General features: G+C 37.1%; 1 pseudogene; it reads left to right on the top strand.

Annotated features, from left to right (window-relative positions):
• Window positions 1–434: 434 nt before the first annotated feature.
• LOC118620700 overlaps window positions 435–25,472 on the top strand; it is a 29,723-nt pseudogene continuing 4,685 nt past the window's right edge.

Raw genomic sequence — 25,472 nt, forward strand, 5'->3', positions numbered from 1 at the left:
GAGTTAAATAAACAAGAGTTTCTGTTATAGCTCTTATTTTATATTATTTTACTTTTTCTTTCCACATCAGAATCTTTATCATAAAGCAACTGATTCATTTGGAATAGACGGAGTATATGTCTCTTCGGGTCCTTTGGAGCTCTCTGGTCTATTCAGCTCAGTTCATCTAAAGCGATCATTGCTATGTGCCTGGCACTGTGATAAGCATTGGCTTAGAGCAGCAAATAGGATTGATGCAGCCCTTGCTTTCTCTGAGTTCCCAGGCTTTTGAAGAAGACAGACATTAACTACGGACACTTAAAAACCCAGCTTTCCTAGTTCAAAAGAGTTGATTTTTCACTGCTTGCCACTACCTTGTACCCACAGTATCCTTGGGCGCTAGTCAGAACAGAACTGGGGTGGTCAGCTCTGCTGCAGTCACCACAGGCACTGCGATGTGGCCGATGGATGCGTCCAGCCCACAGCTCCAGTTCCCAGCCTTTGCATCCAGACGAAAAGCCATCCATCCATGGAAGTCAGGGGTTGGCAACTTGGATAAAGGCCAGATTTTACCTGTTGCCTGTTTTTGTATGGTCCAAAAGCTAAGAATGGTTTTAGGTTTTTAAATAGTTGAAAGCATGTCAGAAGAATATTTTATGACACAGGAAAATTATATGAAAATTAAATTTCAGGGTCCATAAATAAAGTCATATTAGAATATAGTCATGTTTACTCACTTATATATTGTCTGTCTGCTTTCTTGTAGCAAGAGCAGAGTTGAGTAGTCACAACAAAGACCAGAATGGCCCGCAAAGTCAGAAATCTTACTATCTGGCCCTTTACAGAGAAGATTGCCAATCCCTGATGAAAGGTACTATATTATCTCTTTTCTGATCTTTCCTCCTGTTATTTACTGTATAATGCAGGCCATCACCTCCTCTATCCTTCTAGTCCCAAATCTTTCCTCCAGCAAGAGCACAACCACCCCACTGTATAGAAACCCTACAACTCATATTCAAAATAGGGAGGGGAGTTGATAGACCTCTAGCAAGTCAGAGGTATAGCACCCCTGTAAACTTAACCTGAGTTCTTCAAGCCTCTTAACACGACACAATTTATGCCTCTATGCTTAGGGTGTTTCAGTTTTTAGGACAAAAACTCATTTCTCTAAGTGGCTTTCCATTGCCACTGCTTTGAGTAAGCTGATTCTTTGAAATGATTTAATAATAAACTAGCTTTCTACTTTTCTAAAATTCTCAGGGGCTAAGGTACATAATTTTAAATACATTTGGCTACCAATTTCATTTTGTAATATGTCTTCTCCTCTAAAAGTTCTGCGAATTTCTATAATTAGGAATATTTTGATAGTTGATACACTCTCCAACTGGCAAAGTATGACCAGCATAGCTCACTGTTGTGCTTATTACCTATCTAGTTACACTCTGTGCTTGTTGAAGCTCCCAATATACGACAGACCCAGTGGAGTGGATTATATTATGTAAAATAAATGTCTTCATTTGTCATGTTTATCTCCACAAAATAGGCATGGTTAACTATAACTATTTAATATTTTCTGTTTTAGTATTTTCCTCACACAGACAGTCGTTGGCAATATTTCCTTATATTGCAATTTCACCTGCCATTAAAATGCTTACTTTAAAATGTAGTGAACATTTTATTTGATTTTCTTAATTCTAGATAACATTGTGGCAAGTTAAAGAATATAAACAAATTTTATTAGATTATTATTTCTGAAAAATAATGTTTGATCATGAAGTAATACGGTTTGGGACCAAGAGAAAATTATTGTGTTTAACCTAATTCTTTGAATAATATCCAAATGCTTTCACTACCTTTCAAAGGCAAGTCTCCAATCGTTAATATTAAATGCAATTGTATATTTAAATAATATGTGTGCGCAATAGGCATCTTATCTTAGGCTTACGAGGAAAGGAAAAAGAAGCTGTAAAATTGTTCTTCAGAAAGAAGCAAAGTTACAGGTCTTGATAACTTTTATAGTGTAGAGAGAAGGGGCTAGATGAAACTGAACTGGAATCTTTGCCTGAAATATTAGTCATTCTTGAAAATAAAACAGAATGACGATTCTAATTTCTGACAAGCATCTTAGAAAACCAATGAAAACATGCTAAAAGGTAGAGATTTTTGATCTGTGCCTCTGCCAGGTCATGTCTGAGTCCACGGTGGGCAGTGAGGGGAACAGTCTGTCCATGCCTTATGAGACAGCTGACCTCTTCTCTGTGGAGCACAATTGATGCTGACACGTCACAGAGACGAAAACTGAAAGCCAAGCATTTATGTGTTTTCCCACAGCCTGTGGTTAATCGGTATTTGAACCTGGATCCCTAGGATCTTCTCTTGCTGAGCCTGGGACTAGACCAAGAGGATACACGGCACAGTGCTCTTGACCATCTTGACCAGAACCACAAAGTACTGGAAATGTCTCAGGAATAGATATTCTCTGGTGACTTCCAAACCGTAGGTATGTCCTCTTAGGTAATGGCTAGGGAAAACATGATGCCTCTAAAAGTTTCCAAGCCACAGAAACTACAAAGAACTGAGACAGTGTTTGACCTTGTGCCTATTTTAATTGTCAAAGACTGTTGCCTATGTTTTACTCTGCAGCTTTAAATAAGAACACACCTCATTTGCCCCCAGATCTCTAAAGAACTTCAGTATACAATTCTCTAGGATAGAATAAGAGTCAAAAACATTAACAGAGTAACTACTTTATTGAGATTTCAGTAATGACTACCCAATTGCAGTATTCAACATCTCTTTGACTTGTTCTTAATATACTTGAGCGTTACTTTTCTAGAGAAAGACACTGACTAAACTTATTTTAGGTGACTATAAGTTCAGTTTGATTCCTCAGACATTCATTGAGTGCCTGCTATATTCCAGAGCCATGCTAAGCTCTGGGGTGAATGAATTATGAATTACTTACAGCCTCTGCTCTCCAAAAGCTTGTAGTCTATTGGAAGAAATAAATCCCTATGTAAATTAGTTTAGTATTATATAGTACAACCTAACTGAGAAGCACCAGGGGCTATAGGAGAGATACTTAGTCAATTTAGTCCCAATGAGAAGAAGGTGCCCAGAAAGGGAAGCTACCCTACTTGTAAATTATAGTAGGGTAGCTTGATCCAGAGCATATTAGGCAGGAGAACCAGCCTGAGCAAAATCTTAAAATATGAAAATGCATAATGTATACATTTTATAGACAGTGAAATAAGACGGGAGAAAGAAGATGAGGCTGAGGAGGGAGGTCAGAGCTAGGTTATGCAGGGATCATTTTGCCTCGCCAGTGTGGCTGAGTGGTAGAGCATCGACCCCATGCACCAAGAGGTGCAGGTTCGATTCCCAGTCAGGGCACATGCCCAGGTTGAGGGCCCAATCCCCACTGGGGGGCATGCAGTAAGCAGCCAATCAATGTTCTCTCTCATTGATGTTTCTTCTCTCCCTCTCCCTTCCTCTCATTTTTTGCTGAACAAAGGAACTTGATTGACTCTGTAGGCAACAGGAAACACCTTAGGAGAGTCATATGGTACAATCTTTACTTAAATTAGATTTCTTACATTATGTTATGGAGAACGGTTCTAAAGGAGGCAAGACTAGAGATAGGAAGAAAAGGTAGGAGGCTGCTGCCCAGGCCAGATGAGGTATCGAGAACCTGATATAAGACAGTGAGAGCAAGGATGGAGATGGAAGGAACAGATATAGTAGATATTCAGAAAAGGAAGTTCTTGGGGAAAAGTAGTTGAATTTGACATGATTGAGGGAGAAAAGAAATCTAGGGCATGCTTCTTTCTAGAGAAAGAGTCAAATAAGTGTGCAATAGACAAAAAACATAATGGAGGAAAATGAGAAGATTTGAAGATACATGGATAAAAAGATGAAAGAAATTCATCATAGTTCCATATGAATAGCAACTAACCAACATTATATTTTAAAATATTTTTGTCTATTTTTTATATATTTTATGAAATTTATACTATATTTAAAATGATTTTTTCTCCCTTTTATTTGACAAAAACATTTATTGAAAAAAGTATCATTTCATAATATTAAAAATTCTTTTAAAACATACTTTTAAATAACTGCATAACATTTCTGTTGATCGATTTACCATAATTTTCTTAGTTTTAAACCCGTATGAAAAAACACTGTTCTAGAAATTGATGAGAATTCCTTACAAAGGCAGAATCTATAAACTTCATATGAAAATTGAATGGATGCTACCTAAAAATTTCATTAGTTTGAAGTACTCATAAAATTTCCACAAGGAATGAGATCAATATTTCTTAGAAACAAATAGTGAAATTCACCTAAGTCCATCAAATACAATATCTTAGGATAAAAAAAAAAAATCTTCCTCCTGTTTTATTTAAAAGATCAAAGTTTGTCATCTGCATTAACCTAGTAACAATATTGTATTCTGTTTAGAATATGGTCTTGGAGTTAAAGAGATATATATTCAAGAACAAAAACAGTGAGATTTGTCACCAATCTTTTTCTTTCTCTCTCTAGTTATATGGTTCAGAGGAACAAAGTCTTCAGATTAAAAAAAACTTATTTCACCAGAGCTGGCCTTAGGCAAATCCACATTGTCAATCACATGGATAAAAAGGAGGCTAGGCTGCCTCGTGTTTTTCAAAGTAGATAATAAATGAAATACAAGAAACCAATATGACCCTGTATTTATAATTCTCACTTCTTGGTTGGCATAGTCTAGAATTATTAAATATGCAGACAATATTTCCATCATTTTTTGATTCCTTCTCTTTTATTTCCATCTTCTCAACAAGGAATTTTGGTATACATTTTTGCCTTTTGGTTTCGTCTTTTGGTAGCTCATGAAAAACGATACGTAGGTGGTTTACACTCGGCGCCAGAATCAACACTCCTGTTCCGAAAGGCTGATGATTTGAAAGCGTTTTTCCTCCTCACAAGGATTTACTCAAGTATTTATATATCTTGTAATAGTTGGCATCAATGATATTATTCCTTCATATTTTTGGATACTTTTATTTAGAATAACATGCTTCACAACCAAGGAAGCAAAGTACCTATAAGGGATTGAATATAGCATTCTTTCCAATTATTTTTCTTCACATCACTGTGGAAGTCACATTTAAATATATTTCATGCCATATGTCCTATTTTCCTCAAGTGGAAATTCTAGTGGTTCAAGGGGAATATGATGATATATTTAGAACTGTTAAATCTTTCACTGACTAATGAAGACCAAGTTCAAAGAACATTCTATGTATATAAAATATTGGTTTACTCTATGTTTGGAATTTGCAACCTAGACCTTTAAAATTGGAGGAAGGTGAAATCAGCTTCAGGTACTTTCTATGCAAAAATAAGTGGCAAAGCACAAAAAAAAAAAAAAAAATCCTAGCTCCTTCCTTAATGGCATAAGAGTGGAGACCTGCCATAGAGTACACAGTGCTCTGCAGACTACAGCATTTAGAGGCTATATGGTCTACAGATTTTTCTGCAAAATAAAAGAAGTTAATATTTTCTATAATTCCTTTTTTTTGGGGGGGGGTTAAGCACCATTTTTCTGAGCACAAAATTAATACACATGATATAACAAAAAATAGAAATGTATTTAGGGTGAAATAGAACAGAGTATTTAAATGGTACCCTTATAGGAAACTTTAATATAAACCACTCTGCAGAAGCAGGCTACATCCAGTATAGATTAAAAACACCTGCATTCTTAACTACGAAATGGCAAAAGGCATGGGAAATGATTAATAGTCTTTAATATCTGTGAATCAAGCATCAGAAGATGAAATATTCAAAATTCTACAGCACAGCATGTGGAGTTTACACAGATGAGATTGTTGTTTTTCATTAGACCATGTATTACTGACATGCATGGTTGGTCCATAAAACTTGGGAACCTGTATTAGCCATCCACACCAGTCTATCCCTGCCAGTGTGAAGGAATACATGAGCAACAGACATACTTCAAGTCAGGAAATGGGGGAAATTATGGGAAGTTACTATTCAAGAGAGCCATTAACATAAAAGGCAATTCTCTGATGCTTTCTGGTTACCTAGTGATATTAATATATAAGCATGTGAATTATTATTTAAACTTTCTTTAGTACCATTTTGTTAAAGGACACAGTGCTCACAGCGTCCATTGTGCATGTGTTTACAGGAGCCATCATTAGCCTATGGCCCGGGCTCCATGCCACTGGCTCCTCCATTCTGGCAAAAACACATTGAACACTGAGTAAGGAGAATTTCAATTTCTTGCTTGACTAAATTAGCTTCTGATTCATACTTTAAGTATTTTGTTCTTTTAAGAAATAAAGCATACATCTCTCTTTCAGTCAGTATTATATAAGCATCATCTTGAGGACATATTTATTAAAGAAAAGAGTGCATTATTTTTTTAAAGTTTTGGCAGATCTACCCTATTAAAGTTTATGTTGGACCACAAATGACAACGCTATCTAGTGCTCCCTTAATGAATAATGGAAGGTATGATGAGATCCCATGATGGCATAGTTGAGTTTACACTACCAGGGTGGAGTTTGACTCTCAAAGCTAAGTCCTATGCAGATGGGTGAATTTTCTCTTCAGCTTGTCCGAGCATGACAAGAAATTTCCTCCTGTATCCATCAGGCAAAGCACAACCAATATTAGTGTCATCAGTCAGAGGGCAGCACTGCTCTACTTTCTCAGGCTGTTGTTATTGTTTACAGAGCTAAACTATGCTCAAAAATATGTTTCCAATTATTTTTACGTTTCAGGAAAATCAAAGTGCCCCTTCATCTTGTGAACCCTGAAGGGTGGAGGGCTGGAGAAGAAGAGATCTACTAATAAGGGCTCCAGGTAGCTAACTAGGCTCAAATAAAGAAAAGAAGAGCCTGGCAGCCACTTCTGTACAGAGGCCTCTGCACTGAACTGCCTGCTTGCACTGTGGTTCTGCCATCTGAGCCGCCCTTATAAAGGAGTTCCTGGAGTCCCATTTCAACCAATAGGAGTGAGACTTTCACTATCCAGAGCTGTGCAGCTCTGACCAGTCAGAGCAGCTCTATTGAGACCAATCAGAACAGTGCCTTTTGGACTAAAATGCAAGAATTTGTCATTCTCATTTGCATGAGGACAGTCTCATCAGGAACTAGGGGTAGGGATTTCCGTGCATATAAGCCAACTCCCCTCTGGCTCTAGGATCACACTTTACACCAAAGACTGAAGTCTGTGTTTCCTCTTTTGGAGCTGAAACTCTGAAGATGTGGGGCACAGAGAATCCAGACAAGAGCTGAGCTGACGGGCAGAGCGGAGCAGACCATGGCAAAGAGGATTTCCCAGTCAGGGCGCATCACCATTGAGATGTTCCCCAGCAGTGCTTTTCACAGTCATGCTGTATCACTGAATAACGTTTCCTACTTCACCCCACCCCAGACTGGGGGTTGTTGTGGTGTGAATTAGCATGAACAACAATTGATTGATGACCCAAACCAAAGGGAAGTCACAAGGCGGGTGCAAAGCTGAAATAGGCCAATTACTGTAGTATGCTTTTTGTACATGTGAGTAGAAATATCCTAACAGGTAGTAAGTACATGGACATGGGGCCAATTGAGATAGTGTTTTAACATGATTATGAAAAGCAAAATACCTTGTATTTGTAGGCAGGGACATATGTGCAAGACTTTTGAGTACCAAGAATGTGTACACCTTTTGAGTAAGAAAATAAGAAACTTGCATGGTATTTAGACATAATAAATAACATGCATTAAATGGCTATTGAACAAATAAATAAATGTGAAAATATGAACTGTGTACAAAACTAAAGAACTTTGTTTTTTGACATTTGTATGTATGTTGTTTTCTTTTAACAATCTAGATTTGTATGGTGAAAATTTAAATAAAAAGATACAAAAGTCTCTTGCCTTACCCACTGGCCCCATTCCCATCTCTTATTCTCTAAGGTTCCTACTAAAGTTGTTCATTTTTAACAGATGGATCATATTTTATGTACCATTTTCATATTGTTTTATTTCACTTACTATTTTTTGGAGATGTTTCTACATTTACCCAGATTACCACCTTCACACACATACACCTATTTTATTCTTTTAAAATTGACTCTATATATTGTGGTCTACTGCATGGCCTAACAATAATCAGTTTCCAGCACCCATCTGATAGGCCAGACCATTGTTTCCAGTTCTTTTTAACTGATAATCACAAGTAATGATGAAATGAACACCCCTTTACATATATTTTTGTGTGCAATTGTCTCAGAAATACGTGGAATAAATTACTAACGTTGAAACAGATGAGTTAAAGGAGTATGCATTTTAAATGTGGATGGCTACTGCTAGACTGCCATTCTCCCACAGGCTGATGAGCATTCTCGCTTTTCCACGTCTTCCTTGGACTGGCCAGTAACAAACTTTTAGTCTTAGCCAATCTGATGGATGGAAAAATACTAATTTGTCGTCTTGATTTGAATTTCTATCATAATTACTCAGGATGAGTAATTTATGTTTAACTATGTTTGTTTGTTATTTTCTGTGAATTACCCAGGAATGATTTCTGTAAAAATATCAGACATCAGACTCATAGATACAGAGAACAGACTGATAGTTGACTGAGGATAGGGGGGCTGGGTGAAAAGATAAAGGGATTAATAAGTTCAATTAGTAGTTATAGAATAGGTACAGATATGTAAATTATGGCATAGGGATTATAGTCAATAATATCATAATAACTATGTATGGGGCTAGTCAGGTACTTGAAATGGGGGGGGGCACACTCTGTAAAGTATGTGATTGTCTAACCACTATGTTGTACATCTGAAACTAATACCAAATAATACTGAACATAAGCTATGATTGAAAAATAAAGGTACCAGGCAATTTTTCTATATGTGTGATAGGATGCTATAACAGAAGAAATCCCCTTCAAAACCAAAATGGAAATACTTCCTTCTTCCCTTTGTACAAATAATTATGCATTGGTAAGCCAGTTTAGAGAACTCTGCCTGAAAGTTACAAAGAAATAGAACTTGGATTTTTTCCAGACTCAGCTGCAATGAAGTACAGAAAAGGGAAACTTATCTTCACTAGATATATCTTTGCTATTTATTACCTCCAAAAAAGATGAAATTCCAGAAATAACATTGTACATTTACTGTGGTATAAGTATTTTATTTTATTTATTCGTTAACTCTTATTTATGTACAAAACCATCAATAGAGGCTTTAGCAAAACAAGTAACTTATAAAATAAAACAAGACAACAAATTAAACAAATTGTTCCTCTTAAGACATTTATTATGTTTTGGAGAACAAACAGGAGAGAAAAGTAAATAATAGGTTAGATATCATTCTTGAGCACTAAGGAATTTTGACTTCACTTTGGGCAATAAGGAATAACTGTAGCCCTGCTGGTGTGGCTCAGTGGTTGAGCTTCTAGTCCCATGCACCAAAAAGTTGCCAGTTGAATTCCCAGTCAGGGCCCATGCCTGGGTTGTGTGCAGGAGGCAGCCAATTGATGGTTCTATCTCTCTCTCCCTCTCCATTCTTCTCTTTCTAAAAATCAATAACATTTTTTTTTAACAAATAAAGAAATGACTACAGGTAAGAGACCATTCAAACTGCTCTTTAAGCAAATTATTCTAAAAGCAATGTAGATGAAGAGAAGAGAGGGATTAGTGGTAGAAAAACTAATTAGGAGACTATTACCTTTTATAGGTAACGGATAATAAAGATCTAGACTTCCACAATGGCAATGGCAAGATGGGAACTACCAATGGAGATGCTTGGGTGATGCACAGCTGTCAGGAGCAGACCCTCATGAGACAGAACCATCAAAGCCCAGGAAGGTTGAGTTTCAAAAAAGAGGAGACATCAAGAATGTGAAATTCTACAGACTAATGGAATTCTTACTATACCCATCTTTATACATTGAGTGGAAACGAAAACATGCCATTATTATCTTCATCCAATCAGAAAATATGTATTGAATTCTGGTTAGACCAGACATTGTACCATGTGCTGTTGATATAATGAACAAAACTGATAAGGTCCTTACTTTTTTTTAAATTTAAATTTTATTTTTCAATTATAGTTTATATTCAATATTATTTTATATTAGTTTCAGGTGTACAGCATAGTGGTTAGACAATCATATATTGTACAAAGTGGTACCACTGATATTTCTAGTACCCACCTGACACCCTACATAGTTATTACAATATAATTGACTATATTTCCTATACTGTATCTTACATCCCTGTAGTTATTTTATTTTTTTTATTTTTAAGGCTTTATCTTAAGAAAACAAACCAGAATCACTCACAAAATATAATGTAGGAGAATATTTAGGATAGCATTCTTGTTTCTTTTTTTCTTTATTGATTTTATTTTATTTATTTTTTGTGTGTGTTTTTTTAATTAATTAATTTATTTTTGTTACAGTTGTTTCTCCTTTTTCCCCCACTGATTCCCCCTTCCCCCTCCCTCCCTGCCCTGTCCACAACTTTGTTGTCCATGTCCATTGGTCATGCATACATGCATATATGTTCTGTGGTTTATCTCTCCCCCACCACCCCCTGTTCTGGGGATTGTCAGTCTATACCCCACTTCCACCTCTCTGGGACCAATTTGTACTTCTTAATCCCTCCACCTTTTTCACCTAGTCCCCCAACCCTCCTCCTCTCTGGCAACTATTAGTCTGTTCTCTGTAACTATGAGTCTGTTTTTATTTTTTTGTTGTTTATTTTGTTCTTTAGATTCCATGTATAACTGAAATCATATGGTATTTGTCTTTTTCGATCTGACTTATTTCATTTAGCATAATATCCACTAGGTCCATCCTTGTTGTCACAAATGATAACATTTCATTCTTTCTTTTGGCCTTGTAATATTTCATGGTATATATGTATGACCCCTTTTTTATCCACTCATCTATTGTTGGGTACTTAGGATGCTCCCATATCTTAGCTACTGTAAATGATATTGCAATGAACATGGGGGTGTATATATTCTTTTGAATTAATGTTTTGGTTTCTTTAAATATATAACCAGAAGTGGAATCGCTGGGTCATAAGGCAGTTCCAAAATGTCTGTTGGCCTCTTGTATGTCCTCTTTGCAAAAGTGTAAATTCCAGTTCTCTGCCCATTTTTAAATTGGATTGTTTTGGGGGATTTGTATGTGTGTGTGTGTTGAGTTGTAGGATTTCTTTATAAATTTTCGATATTAACCCCCTATCAGGTGTGCCGTTGGGAAATATCTTCTTCCATTCAGCGGGCTGTCTTTTCATTTTGTTAATGGATTCTTTTGCTGTGCAAAAACATTTTAGTTTAAGGTAGTCCCAGTTGTTTATTTTTCCTTTTGCTTCCCTTGCCTGAAGAGATTTATCAGAGAAAAATATTGCTAAGAGAAATGTCAGAGATTTTACTATGTTGTTTTCTAGGAGTTTTATGGTTGATAAGGTCCTTACTTTCATGTAGCTTAAAACTTACCCAGAGAGAACATCAATGGAAAGCAATAATGGCACCTCCACTCTGCTCTGGGAGAACCACCCTTTGCAATTGTTATATAATGCGCTTTAGGTAAAACCAAATCTCCCCCAACCCTTTGCAACTGTGTGTTCAGTCTCAGCCTGGACCCATAGGAGAAAGAGAGGGTGCCTTCCTCCTCCTGGTTATAGTGATTTTCAGGGATAGCATAGAATCCATGGAGGCCCATCATAGCTTCTGAGACTTCATTCTGGGTTTTTTATCTCAACTCTGAGAAAAAGAGATTCTCTTGCCTACATGGTCTGAACCTGAACGTGTGAAGCACCTAAGCAGTGGCAGCCAACTTACAACCATGAAGGCAACCTCGTCTGTGGTTCGAACAATAATTTTCTACAATAAGTACAAGGCAGAGCCAAGAGTTACAGAGAAAACCCATGTCCTGATGATATCACTGAGTCTGGTCAAGCTCTGACCAAAGCTAGATTTATTCCTGAACTTTTGGGTTAGGTGAGGCAATAAATTCTATTTTGGTTCAAACCAATTTGGTTTGGATTTTCATTCACTTGTAATCTAAAGAAGTCTAACCATTACAACTCAGCTCTAAAAAAATGTCCTGTCCTTTTACCCCAGACAGCAACAATTTTGAAATTTCTTTTCTCTAAACATTTTATTACGAAATGATGGTGTATTTCAAAATTTAAAGCATTTGAAATCTAAGAAGAATGGTATTTTTGTGGAAATAATTAAATGACTATCTACGGAAAGTTATAGTATCTTTCAATCTGTTTTAAATTATGGTGTAAAGTTTACAGCTGAATGTTCAATTACCATAACTCAGAGAAATCTGCTCGTTAGGCTGTTACAAACCTATGGTTATTTCTCTTTTGAAATAGCAAGAATGTTACTGAGTAATTATTTTATGGGAAAATAATTTAAGTTCACCATGTCTTTCTAAGTAAAAATATTTTAACAACTAAATAGCTCTTGTTTTTGAGACTCTCCCATTTTAGTGGAAGAGGTGAACCCATAAACCACTAAATGCACTAAAATCAGTGTATACGTTGCCTTGATCTTGATCTTTATGTTTTAAACATTGTTCATGGCAAGGCATTCTCCTGTCTGTCATCTGGAAACAATGACAACACTGATTGGGTATTCTGAGGAATGTTTTCACGGTATGTATGGTCCTTGCTCCAAATCAGCTTGGAAATGCTGTATTCGACCTAATCAAAGTTTCAATGTGAGTAAATACAGCACTGCTTTCCTGACCCAGAGTTTCCCGCCCACACAATTATAATTTACAATAGTACTTGTGTATAATTTTTGAGCAACCACAAGGATTTCAATTCCACTATTCTATATTCTTTCTTTTGGGGGATAGTTAAGAAAAGGAGATAGCAGCACAAGGCCCTAGAAAGGGAACATAAGTTTTAAGAGTTTGCTTTTTTTCCCTTGATGAAGATTTGAGAGATAAAGAAAATTATAAATAATTACCCACGCTTCTCCTAACTCAATTTTTAACAATTAGAATGAGGCTAAAATACGACTGTTTCTAAGTACCTCACAGGTTTATTAGAAAGAGTACATAAAATAGTTTTTATAAAAGTGGACTGGAGATTTTTAAGTGTGGTACAAAGTCTCCTAGATGCAACGCGTGGTCGGGCCAATTGGGCAGGCTGTGCAATGCACAAGGGTGTCGTGGTATGTCACATAGATTTCCAGATAGGTGTTCATGATTTTCCAGTAAATGACAATAATGAAAGTCTTGTTCCAACAGGAAAGTGTGCCTTTTTAAAATTCTCACAAACATCCTTTGTAAGGTGATAGAGGAAGCAGGACCTTAGCCTCCTTTCCCTCCCTTTTTCCAATCCAGTATTCACACTATAGCCTGAAAATTGCTCCTAAGATGCAAATTGAATAGTGTTATTCCTCTGCCAAAACCTCTACAATGACTCTACCATTGACTTCAGAATAATGTCCAAATTTCTAAATTTGACAGGGTTTGAGGTCCCTTCCCAACCCAGTCTCCTCTCTCCCTGCTCCCTGATAGCTCCACCTTGCACTCCAATGTGAAGAAATTCCTACAATTCTCTGAACAACATGCACTTTCTTGCCTCTGAGCCTGAGAGTATACTCCTTATACCTGAAACATCTTCCTACACTTTTCCGCTGTGGAGTTTAGATGTCGCATTAGATAGCACCTCCCCCAAGAAGCTGCCCCTCTTACTCAATCCTATAGGAATCTATGTTTGTCTCTATGTTCTCTCTTGTGGTGACCTTGTTAGTCACTCAATGCCCTCAAATAGATGACAAGCAACTGGAGGACAGAGAGTGTGTTCCACTCAGCTTTGTGTTTGGCACATATTATCTCACCTTTCATGATGAATGAAATGGGGCCTGGCTTCTAGTTTTGAAAATGCTGCTTATTTGTTTTGTGTCTTTGAGCCAGTTCCTTAATATCTCTTCATCTCAATTTCTGCTACAGACAAAATAGTTTGAATTAGTCAATCCATAAAGGAAAACAATTAGACTTGGAGCTATGCTATCTATTTTTTTTACATGTAAATTCAAACTCTTGACTTTGCTTCTGAAATGGAAAAGAAAAAAAGGAGGAAGATTTTGGTGGCTGAAACGCAATTAATATGAAATATGTGTGTGCATTTCCTTCTTAACATTAAATTTCCCTGACCAACTTTAAGAAGTTTTCTGACAAATGACCATGGTAAGGAAAATGCTTGCAAATGAAATTCAATTATTTTACAGTGGTTTAACATTTTCCACATGCCACATGTAATATAGGCGTTTGACATTGCACATAATTCAAAGGATTTTTTTTTCTTTTTCTTTCTTTCTTTTTTTTTTTTTTTTTGCATTTATCTTCAGATAGAGCGGGAGGGAGAGAGAGAGAGAAACATCGATGTGAGAGAGACACATCGAGTGTCTGCCACCCACTTGACCCCAACCGGGGCCGGGGACAAACTGCAATCGAGGTACGTGCCCTTAGCAGGAACCGAACCTGAGACTTTCTGGTCTGTGGGCCAATGCTCTAACCACTGGGCAAAACTGGCCAGGGCCAAAGGATTTCTTTTTCATTTTTAATACAAATGTATAGATTAAACTTCAGGGTAAATTGCTTCAACACGCAATCTGTGACTATTTTGAAACTGGAAATAGAGAATTGCATAGTTAATCTCATTAATTTGAAAGTCAATATGAAGAACTCAAGTACCAACTCTTTCTGGACAGCAGTGTCATAATCTTAACCATCCTGAGGATTTCTCACTATGGGCAGAGCAGAATATTATTAGGATCTGGGAGGAAGTAGCCAAAAAGGAAAGGAGCTATAGGAGTTGGAAAATGATGGGGAGAAGGAAAGAGGTGCATCACAGAGAACAGCTGTTGAAAGATGCTAAAGCTTCCAGTGCCTTCAGATGAACAGACTGAGCAATGACATCTCATAACTAATGTGGACCAATATTTTATAATAGGTTTCTTTTGATACCTACAGGACACGAATGCTTTCACAGCTCCCGCCAATTTTTACATGTTATTCTGGAGGGTGATTCCAAAGGAGTCCATTGTCTTCTGTGTATCCCCACCATACAAGGTCTTGTTGAGCTTTATTGTCTGTAGGTTATATTATAAAAACTATTTTTCCCAACTTAAAAATTACAGTATAACCTTGAATATGGCTTTTAACATATACAAATTATCTTCCTGTAACTATGAGATTGACATATGACCCCCGTGGGGATGTGGCCCTCTAAACTACTAGACTCATAAATGTGTTGGGTATTAAAGAAGCAACATGTACTGTAGAGAATGACAACCAAAAAAAGAAATACAACTGAGCTACATTTGATTTATAATTATTTTTTAGTACAATTCTTGATGAGAAGTTCACCTCATATGAGATGAACACAAATCCACAGGCAGCAGAGAGTGGTCACACATCTTTGTAAAGTAAATGCTGGACAAAAAGTGTCATTGTGTTACATGTGACAGCAACAGTCATGAATGCATCTGCTCCAGTACAGAGAAAGGAACAGATTTTTTTAAAAAAATTTTTTCCTTTATTGATTTTAGAGAGAAAGAGAAAGGGAGAGGGAGAGAGAGATGGAAACATCAATGAGAGAGAACATCAATTGGCTGCCTCCTGCATGCCCCCCCACACACACTGGGGCTTGGGCCCACAACCTGGGCATGTGTCCTGACTGGGAATCCAACTGGCGTCCTGTTGGTGCATGGGTTGATGCTTAACCCCTGAGCCACACCGGCCAGGCAAAAGGAACAGATTTTACTACTGTGTCACCCTTTATAAAGTTACACAAACAGACACCCGCTATATATATTTCAGTTGTACAAATCAGAGATTTTTAAAGACCTGTCAGCGAACCAGTGCCATACTGGCTAGATGAGAATTACCTGAGGAGCTTATTATAAATAAATTCACCTGGGTCTCTCCCCAACACTCCTGAATTGGAATCTTTGTGGAGAGAGTCCAGGAATCTTTATTTTAAAACAGTTTTGGTGGTAATGCATGTGACCAGCTTTGGAACCACTGTAATAAATCTTGCTTCACGTGTTCGTAGCTGTACAATGAACTCTGGCCTCCCCGTGGCATGGTAGGTAAGTAATACCCTCCTTTAGAAAAATAACGGAACTTTGACAATGTCAATTCTCTGAAGAAAGTAAGTGTTAATGGATGACAAAACCCAGCATCAGAACTGGGGCATCCATTGTCCAGCCTCTACATATTAAGCAACTTTTTTCTCCTCTGGAATCTTAATTGCCCTCTTGGCTAGGTCACGAAATTGGAATCTTCCTGAAGTGGAAGTACATTAGTAGACTTTTACTCATTTTCTGGAACAAAATGAAAAAGTCTGTATTCATTCACACCAGAAAAAAAATGCTCTCTTTAAGTCAAAACGTCTTAACACTTCAAACTAGACCAGACTTTACTACTGCACAGCATAAAACATTTGAAAAGAAGAAGTAGGACTTACAGTAGCTCATAGATTGCCAATGGTTGACCCAAGCATCATGTGTTTAGTTATGCAGTACAAGTAAATTGCAACAAATAAAACAAGTATGAATTCAAAGGTGAAACTTTTACCCAGTTTTTTTTTTAATCACAATGATGGGATTTGGAGAGAAACTGAAATGTCAGACTGTTTATATCAGGGGGAAAAAACACTGTTAAATGAGAAGTTTTATAAATGTACATGAAAAATTATTGAAACAAAAAGTCTTTATTGGGAGTTATCTTTTCTTCACTTCATGAGAATGTGAGCTTTACCAGAAAGATCGTTCAAGGTCACCTCTATGATGGACCAAGCACCCTGGTTAGCCTGAGCACGCAGCTATGTAGTTTGCATTTAATTAACTTTTCTTTCCCATTAAACAATTATTTACACAACCTGGATAGAACTAAAAGATGTATTCATTCATTCTTTCATTTAAATAAATTTTTCTTACTTATCTTGCACATCCCTGTGCTATACTTTATTAAAGATTTTAAAATTATATACAGGACTTCTAGCAATCTATAAACCTTAGCAGCTCATAAAAATGACTGCATAATGTGTTCCTTAAATAGTAGAAAACAAGTGTTCTTACTTTCAATTTCCTTGCTTTTACACAAGAAAGATAAAGATGGTTATGGAGGGAGACAAAGAAATACGGGTACAAATTCTTCCCAGTAGAGTCCTATGGAGATTGATCAGTCGAGAAGTCATCTTATAATGTAATATGTATTTTCCCATGAGATGGAATTTCATAGCCATTCATTATAATAATGCCAGCTGGACATGCTCTTGAGGAATGAAGTAAATCTGATCATTCCAGATGAATTTTATAATTTTGTCATTTTTGCTTAAACTGTTTCATTGGGATTAATTTTAGTATTATATCACTTCTAAGTTAGGAAGAATTATTGACATACTTTTCAAATAAGAACATTTTATTTATCATTCAAATTTTTCTGTAAATGCTCTACTAAAGGATAGCTTTCTTTAATTTAGTGACATGTTTCTCATTAAGGGTAAGATTGAGTATTTGTATATTCATTGCTCTTGTGAACAAGAGCTATTTGTCATGTGTTTATGGGTAATATATGGAATAGGATGATCTGTGTTTGGGGGATTTGTGGGGAGAGCAAATTTATTTGGCATCTGGGCATCTTTTAAAATTCTTCATCATGAAAGCATTTTAAACTAATTTTCTGGATTATGATGTATGTAATAATTTTGTCTCTGACTATGCTTTGTTTATAGTGACTATACAAAGGCTTTATATAAGAGAATTCTACAACAAAGACTTCTGTATAACAAGAATAACATCGAATCTTGTCAAGGTTCCATAGAAACATGAACCTTGGTTTCAACGAGATGTATTCTAAGAGTTGATATGTTCGGTGTGTATATCTGTCCACTAGTCTAAACTGCAGGATATACATATATTACCTATGTTACTCCCTCCTGCCTCCAATACTACGGATCCCATACACAATGCATACTTTAAATTAGAAATTAAAATATTAAATGTTTGAATGAAAATAGGACTTGAAATAATGATGACTTTTTCACATCATTGTTGCATTTTTATATCACTGTGTCAAAACAAATACTTGGAAAGAATTCAATGTGCAGCTTTTTCATGGAGCACTTGGCTGCACACCTGAGTAAGGGAAGCCTCGGGGGGCTGCTTTCAGATGGCTCCGAAGAGGTGGAACCGGCATGAACATATTGCTCCAATGTTGAGAAATGTCATACCCTTCTGTGACACAAGAAGTGGAAGTAATAAAATTTGGCAACAGAAAAACAGCCAGTCTCCCAGGTTCATCCTTTCTCTCTCCCAAGACTGTTGAAGAAAGATTGGTGCTGACGGAGATAAACTCATAATCAGAAAACCCCAAATAGAAATGGGGCTACTCAAAAGCAAGCCCACCAGTGGATTTTGTCACTAAACAATTAATATAGTTTTTAAAAGCATGGTTTTCTAAGTTGGAGAAAGGGATTGAAAGAAGGCCCCATTAGGAGGCTTTGATAGGAAACATCCCTGGCTCACAGGCACACACACCCACGCACATTTCTTGGTAGTTCTGCTTTTGTTAAACTAAGAAAATTGCATTCTTTAAACACACAGAACTTGATGATAAAGCCAGATGTCAAAAAGCATGTAGAGTTGGAGAAGGATACATTAAGATTAAATGTTTGCTATAGAAAATCCAAATACAGATCAAAGAATTTTTTTCTAAAGTAAAACTTGTAACAGTCTATTGTTCACAGTCGAATTAGGAGACAAGATATCCTGTGTGCTGTGAAAATGGTCCTTGAGCTGAAAATAATATAACATGCATCTCTTATGAGCACCTTTGTTATAATAATAATCAACTGATTGTACTTGCATTCACGCTGTAAAGTTACACACATGCACAATCAACACCCTTTCCCCAGTGCTGATAATGTCACGAAGTCCACTTTCTACAAAGTCTAACATCACACACTGAGGCTAGAACCTGTGTCAGTTTCCTTTTCAGTACTCTATCGTGTAAAAGTATGTTTTTGTTTTGTTTTTTTATCTCTGAGTACAACTTTAGTTTGGGGAAAACATGGAGGGTGTTGGGGTTGTGTGTAAAGGAAGGGACTCATTAATAAACACATTCTGTTTTAAGATTTTGAGGAAAGCCATCCAAAAATTGCAGTGCAATGATAAGCTGATACATTGTTTTGTCTAAATAAATCCATGTGTTGGAGAGTGGATTCTAGGATATCTTCCAAAGATACAGACATTTGGTGTTGCCCTTGTTGCGTGCCTGTGCATCTGCTGAGCTAGCATGCTACACTGCTTTGACTCAAAAGAGTTGTCCATATCCAGGCATTAAGTCACTATACCGAACACGCACCGCTGGAATGCTATGACCTACATACGGTGTATGTGGTTTACATTTTCAGTAACTGGGAGGCAATTTAATTGTCTGACTCAATTACAGTAAGTGAGAGCCAGACTGCCAACTCTTCATTCACCTCACTGAAAACGGACCCCTCCAAGTGAAGCCAGTTCTTGAAGAAGCTGGGTCAGCAAAGCTGCTGCTGAAGCAACATATGTTCCAGCCTGTATCTTGAGAAAGCTGTTGGTTTTCCTTGATCGTCTCCTGCCAGCTCTGGCTCTCTGAAACTGGTCAAACTCTAGGATCAACAGTGCAATTGAGTTTGACTCTAGCAGAATGAGGATCCTAGTTTAGGGAGCTGTTTCTTTAATTAAAGCCAAAGGAAATACTGCCCAGTAGAAGGAACCTTAATAAAACTGGATTTTGATTAAATTGGAAAGTGTACGTTTTCCAAGCAGCACTGATATGCTTGGAATTCTACATTAGTCTTAATCTTTGTTAGAAAGGGTAGCCTGGGCTCTTAGGACTAGACTTACCTCATATCCTCTGCGGTCAACTGCCTGAAGATTGGTTTGTCAAGTGACTCATTCTCTGACCTGCCCAAACTGACTCCTGACCAGAAGGTGCAGAGTGTGCTCATCCACTGAGGGAGAAACAGCCCAGGTGTCCACTGAGAACTAATCTCGCTCTCACTTCCTGATGAGGCAAAGGGAATCCGTTCAAATCCCTTTCTTTGGAATATGCCAAACTGGAGGCATTAGATTGGAAGGCTTCCCCTCTTTGGTAACTATGTTAAAAGAAAATGGGACTGGGAATAGTAGGAGTGAGGCCAGGCCTGATCTTCTATCAGAAGCTGTGAGCTCTCAGCTATAAGAGTGGGAAGAGCTCCTGTTCTCCTCCTCGGCACTGAAAGCAACTCAGTCTGCAGTATTTACAGTAACTGTGAAAATCCCCACAACTTGGCATAAGCAGGTGGGCCACGGAAACTACTTCGAACCACTGATAATTTTGTTGAAAACTTGTTTCTCTTTCCCTCACAGGATGAGTTTAGGTAGTAAAAGTAAGGCCCCGAGTGGAGCAGAAGAGAAGGCCACAAAAGCCCAATCTGACCTGTGGATGATGCTTTTTAGTTTTTATTTTATTTTATTTTTAATTGTGATAAAAGATATAAAATATACTACCTTAACCATTTTTTTTTTATCCTCACCCGAAGACATTTTTCTATTTTTCCTTCAGATAGAGTGGGAGGGAGAGAGAGGAAGAGAGAGAGAGAGAAACATCGACGTGAAGGGACACATCGAGTGGCTGCCCACCCGCACGACCAACCAGGGCTGGGAACAAACTGCAACCAAGGTACGTGCCCCTAGCGGGAACCGAACCCAGGTGTCTCTGGACCGCAGGCCGACGCTCTAACCGCTCAGCAAAACAGGCCAGGGCTATCTTAACCATTTTTAAGTGTACAGTTCAATAGCATTAAGTACACTTACAATGCTGTGCCACAAATCTTTAGAACTGTGTTCATCTTGAATAACTGGAACTCTATACCCAGCAAGTCCCTGCTGCTTTGTTTTCAAATCTGCATTATGTCTTCATGAGAAATCTCAGTGAGTACAAAAGAATTTGAAAAAAATTTTAACCTGAAAATTAAAAAAATTTTTTAACCTATTAGTGCAGTGGAAGGCTTTATAAAGTGTAAGTCCCAGCAGTGCATTATTTATTTATTTATTATCAAGGTCTTTAGGATCACGTGGCTGTCTTTGAAAGACCAGTGGACCAGGAAGTACCATAATCTAGGTGCCATGACCTTATACCTATTTGAAATGTAGTATAGAGAGGACGTAATAGAATAGAATAAAATGATAAAGCAGATGGCGCATTATCTGCCAGCACCAAAGCGCTCCAAGCTGGTCTACTTTAGGAGGAGGATATTAATCAGTGCCGGCAGGCTCTTTCGGAGTCTTCACTTGCCTTTCTATACACACCTTGTTCAATAATATCTCATAATGTGTTTAAAATTTATTGATGTTAAGATTGTTTTGAAGTATGATGCCTTGAAATATATTCTTGAAATAAATGGGTCCACACCGTTGTTGGGGAAGAAATGTCATACCCTTCTGTGACACAAGAAGTGGAAGTAATAAAATTTGGCAACAGAAAAACAGCCAGTCTCCCAGGTTCATCCTTTCTCTCTCCCAAGACTGTTGAAGAAAGATTGGTGCTGACGGAGATAAACTCATAATCAGAAAACCCCAAATAGAAATGGGGAAGAGCGATAGGGAGTGGGGGAATGTGGCTGACTATGGTGGACCCAGAACCAGATGAACCTGGTTTTGCGCCCAAGCTCTGCCATTTTGTAGTCTTTGGTTATACCTTTCTTACCTTTCTAGTCTATTCCTCAGTGTCTTCATCTATAAAATGGGAGGAAGCCCGGTTGGTGTGGCTCAGTGGTTGAGCATCAACCCATGCACCAAGAGGTCGCCAGTTTGATTCCCGGTCAGGGCACATGCCCAGGTTATGGGCCAAATCCCCAGTCGGAGGCATGCAGGAGGCGGCCAGTGGATGTTCTCTCTCATCCATGTTTCTATCTCTCTCTCCCTCTCTCTCTAAAATCAATAAAGGAAAAAAATAATAATAAAATTAAAATTGTTTTTAAATGGGAGGAAAAATGATTAATCAAATAATGCATGCTGTATAGGAAATAGTTTAAAAATTTACTGATTATTATTATTATCTTTAAAAAAATAAGTCAGCACACACACACACACACACACACACACACGTTGTCCTTTATTTACCCATTGATACTAAGATCCCCACGTACTTCTTTAGCATAAGGACCAGTGAGTTCTTAGATATACATTTCAAAAAAGAGGTGGGGGGACATCTGTAATACTTGCAACAATAATAATAAATGAAAGAAAGAAAGAAAGAAAGAAAGAAAGAAAGAAAGAAAGAAGAAAGAAAGAAAGAAAGAAAGAAAGAAAGAAAGAAAGAAAGCTGAGCAGGTGAAGTAAGAAACCATCTGAAGAACGTGATTTCAGGGTTCCTGGGAGACCCCTCTTCACATGCTGAGGGCTGATGTTCCAAATACTGTCAGCTTCATCTTATTCCATTTTGGTTAATAATATGTTTAAATTAAAGTTTCAACAACTCTTTCATTTCCTCTTTTTTTCTAGTCCTTCACCCTCTCTCGTCCCCTATCCGGGCTGTCTCGGTGGGCTTTCCGAAGGCCCTGTCAATGGTATGAAGCTGGTATGAGCTGCCTAGAGTCCAGATTTACTAAGCAGACCTGCAAAGTGAGCACTGCCATCTGTCAAATTATTACTTAGTTTAAAATTAAGATGAAAATGTTTTCAGAAGTATACACTTTAAGCTCTAGGTGATAGCTATATGTTATTTTCTTCATTATTTGCATGTTGTTATTTATTTATTTATTTGTGATTAACATGCATCATTTTCATAATCAGAAAAGTAAATGTTTAAAGAAATAAAAAGAGAAATTGATAGCATGCTTTAGAGAATGCTAAGCCATGGCAAGAATCAATCATTTGTTCCTTTTTTGCTGCTTCTACCATGATTTCTGTGGCTCTTGGGTGTATGGGAAGTGTTGACTTGGATGTCTGGGTTATGTACTTTATTGTTCTTGTCCATCATGACAGTTTTCTTCGGGTATAAAAAAAGTCTGTGAAGTACATTGATGCATAACATATTTTTTTCCTTCCTGGTATGTGCACAGCTAATAAATTAGATTTCAAATGTAAAAAGTGTTTGCTATCTTTATTTGCTTTTTAGCCTCAAAGGTTTCCTCACACTTTTATTTTTATTTTTTTGCTGCATATGACAACTCTAGTATATTACATGTTTAACAATTTTTTTATCCTCACCCAAGGACTCTTCTCCACTTTTATTCAGATAGAGTGGGAGGGAGAGAGAGGAAGAGAGAGAGAGAAAAACATCGATGTGAAAGGGACACATCGAGTGGCTGCCTCCTGCACGACCCCAACCAGGGCCAGGGATGAACCGCAACTGAGGTACGTGCCCTTGACCAGAATCGAACCTGAGACTCATTGGTCCACAGGCCGATGCTCTAACCACTGAACCAAACCAGCCAGGGCTACATGCTTTAACTTTTGCCTCATCTTCTTTGGAAGACTTTAGTATGTCAGGCCAATTTTTCATGTTCATATAGAAGTATATTGCAATAGAATGGCATAGATAAATAAGAGGAAACACTAAACACATTCTCTGAAAATAACATGCAAAATATAAATTTTACAGATATTTCTCCAGGACACAGACACATTTTTCTTCCTTAAAAGTTTTATAAATTCTCACTTATTCATTTGAAGAAACGGATAGTACAGCAATGATTTTTCCAAGGGAGAAAAAAAAAATGACACGCATCAATTCTTCCATATACCTGTGCTATAGCAAAGTCTTTAACATTTTATTGACTCTGGTCAGATGTCTCAGGACACACATCAGCTGTGACACAGGTTTAATCCTGAAATCCGTTTTATCACATTGCCTTGAAGTGTCTTCCTTTGCAAGGCAAGGACATGAGCGTTTTAATTAGCTTGGCCTCCAGGGCAACGAGGACACCATCAGGACACATGGGGGCCAACAGATCACATAGGCTTCAAAAAAAGCAGCATGTTTTTCAGACTCTTCAGAAAAACACTTTTCAATAAAAACAAAACAAAACAAAACAAAAAAAACACTTGTCATACTGACAACTTGAATAAGAAAGTGACAATATTTTTTAAGAACTGAAAGAAAAGAACCTGTCCACCCAGAATCCTACATCCAGGGAAACATCTTGTATGAATAAAGGGGAAATCAAGATATTCTCTAATGAAGAAAACTAACATATTTTATCATTTGAAGAAAGACTAGTATAATTATAGCTACTTTAATGGAATATTTGGCTAAAGAAAATTTTCTAAATGTGAAGAAATGATAACAAAAAGAAACTTTGAACATTAGGAAGCAAGAAAGAACAACAGAAAAAGTAAAAATGTAGGTAAAGATAGACTTCTATTCTTCTTTTCTAAATTATAGTTGACAATTTGAAGCAAAAATTATAACACTGTCAGTTGTGGTTATAAATGTGTATAGAGGAAATATTTTTCTTTTCTTTTTCCTTTTTATTAACTTTATTGGGGTACATTAGTTAATAAAATTGCATAGGTTTCAGGTGTACAATTCTATAATACATCATCTATACATTGTACTGTGTGTTCACCACTCCAAGTCGAGTCTCCTTCCACGACCATGTATCCCCACATATCCTCTTCTACCTCTCCACACCCCTTGCCCTCTGGTAATCACCGTACTGTCGTCTGTGTCAATAAGTTGTTTTTCTTTTTCTTAATTCCTTCACGTTTTTCACCTAGCCCCACAACCCTCCTCTCAAAGTAAAAAAAAAAAAAAAAAACTGTATTGTAAATGAAGGAGGGTAAAGGAATGTAAAAGGAGATAAGGTTTCTATATTTCACTCCAACTGATAAAATTTCATAATAATTGACTATGATGAGTTATATATAAACAATGTAATGCACTAATGGTAAGTATGATTCAATTTATATAATATTCTTGAAAGGATAAAATTCTAGAGATGGAGAGCAAATTAGTGGTTGGCAGGGGAAGGAGTGGGTGTAACTATAAAAGAGTATCAGGAGGGACATTTTTTGGTGATGAAATAATTCCGTATCTTGATTGCAGTAGTAGTAAAACAAATCTACACTTGATAACATGGCACAGAACTATACACATTCATTGCACCAATGTGAATTTCTTGGTTTTGATACTGTACTGCTGTTGCAGAAGATGCAATCATCAGGGGAAACTTGGTGAATTGGTACACAGGATCTCTTTCTATTATTTTTGCAACTTCCTATAGATCTATAATTGGTTCAATATAACAAGATTTAAACAAAAACTTGTATCATCTATCAACATGTAATAAGTTAACTAACTTTTGTGAATGGGGTCAGGGTGAAGAGACTAAACATATATTTTTTCCCTCTGAAGTTTAGTAAGTCTTAAAGCTCAACAAGATGGAGTCCTTCCCGGAGAGATATT

This window comes from Molossus molossus, unplaced genomic scaffold (assembly GCF_014108415.1).
Source record: "Molossus molossus isolate mMolMol1 unplaced genomic scaffold, mMolMol1.p scaffold_m16_p_8, whole genome shotgun sequence".
NCBI classification, from domain to species: Eukaryota; Metazoa; Chordata; class Mammalia; order Chiroptera; family Molossidae; genus Molossus; species Molossus molossus.